The sequence below is a fragment of the Oryx dammah genome, unplaced genomic scaffold, assembly GCF_014754425.2.
Source record: "Oryx dammah isolate SB20612 unplaced genomic scaffold, SCBI_Odam_1.1 HiC_scaffold_5, whole genome shotgun sequence".
Taxonomy (NCBI): domain Eukaryota; kingdom Metazoa; phylum Chordata; class Mammalia; order Artiodactyla; family Bovidae; genus Oryx; species Oryx dammah.
Genome location: NW_024070189.1, coordinates 2,088,270 through 2,089,607, shown reverse-complemented (window position 1 = coordinate 2,089,607; position 1,338 = coordinate 2,088,270). Strand labels below are relative to the sequence as shown.

Genomic DNA, 1,338 nt, shown 5'->3' with positions numbered 1-1,338 from the left:
TTTAAAGAACAACACCCGTTCTAATGCTGAAAGCTCATGCTTTGACCGCTTACAGAGTTTTCACCCCATGTTTAAAATTAATCTTTCAACGAAAAAAGTTGCATTCAATATGACACATCTCCAATGCCTGCAAAAGCTTTTACACGGAAAAACAGGACTTAAAAATCTGGGTTTTTTTTTTTGACAGGAAGTAGGATGCCTTGGTGGGCATGATTAAGGAGGGTCTCACGAGTGCAGGGCTGTCGTTTGTCCAGAGGCCACGGTCAGGGGGAGTCTGACCCCACAGCCGTCTGGGATGAGCTGCTTTGCGGTCACCACATTTTCCAGTTCGTCCGCATTAAACTTAGTAAATCCCCGGCTCTCGGAGGCGGGGCTCTTTCGGCAGCCGGGGAACCCGAGGTTGGCCCCGCGGAGGGCCGCGACCGACGGCTCCTGTCCTGCAGCTCGGTACGGACGGACATGATGACTTAGCCAACGTGGACTCTGCCCACTGTGTGCCCGGGGCTTTCCAAGGTCACCGCGCGTGCCTGTCTGGAGTCCAGGCTGAGGCCAGCATGTCAGTCACGAATGTCCACTGGAAAGCGGTGTCTCCAAGGCCCCTAAAGGCAACCTGCGCAGGCAACAGGCTGCGTGCCCTACCAAGGAGGCTGCTGTTTGCGTCTCCTGATTTGACTGCTGGATTCTCCCAGTTCTGAGAGCAACAGAAGTTAAGAAGACTTTGCTTACAACCATCTCACAAGGCACCGTTATTGCTCTCTGTTGAACACTTAGCGTGTGCCAGGATTCGGTTCTGGGAACCTCACACCCATGTCATTTAATTGCCACGATGACTCTACAAGGCATTCCTATTTCACAGACGAGAAAACAGTCTCAGAGGGGTTAGTAACTATTGAGCTAAAATTCCAGCTTGACGCAACCTGACTTCAGGCCTCCAGTTTTTTTTCTATTGTGACATACTTTCTCAAGCAAAGTAGGTGTGAAATTGTATTTGGAAGTTAAGATTACTTTTTAAGAGTGACATCACAGAGAGGAAGCACAATTTATTTTTCAAAACATCTCCAGAAAACTTACCTTGGGTGCACCTTTATACCCAACCCACTCTTTGAATAGTTCCTTAAATTCGTGCAGTTCCTTCTAAGCTTCAGGTTCTTCACATGTAAGCAGAATAATGGTAGCACCTACATCATCTGCTCAGTTCAGTTCAGTCGCTCAGTCGTGTCCGGCTCTTTGTGACCCCAAGGACTGCAGCACACCAGGCCTCCCTGTCCATCATCAACTCCCAGAATTTACTTAAACTCATGTCCATCGAGTCAGTGATGCCATCCAACCATCTCATCC

General features: G+C 48.9%; 1 pseudogene; it reads right to left on the bottom strand.

The window, feature by feature from the left end:
• Nucleotides 1-582: 582 nt before the first annotated feature.
• On the bottom strand, nt 583-689 carry LOC120864931 (annotated as a pseudogene).
• Between the last annotated feature and the right edge of the window lie 649 nt (nt 690-1,338).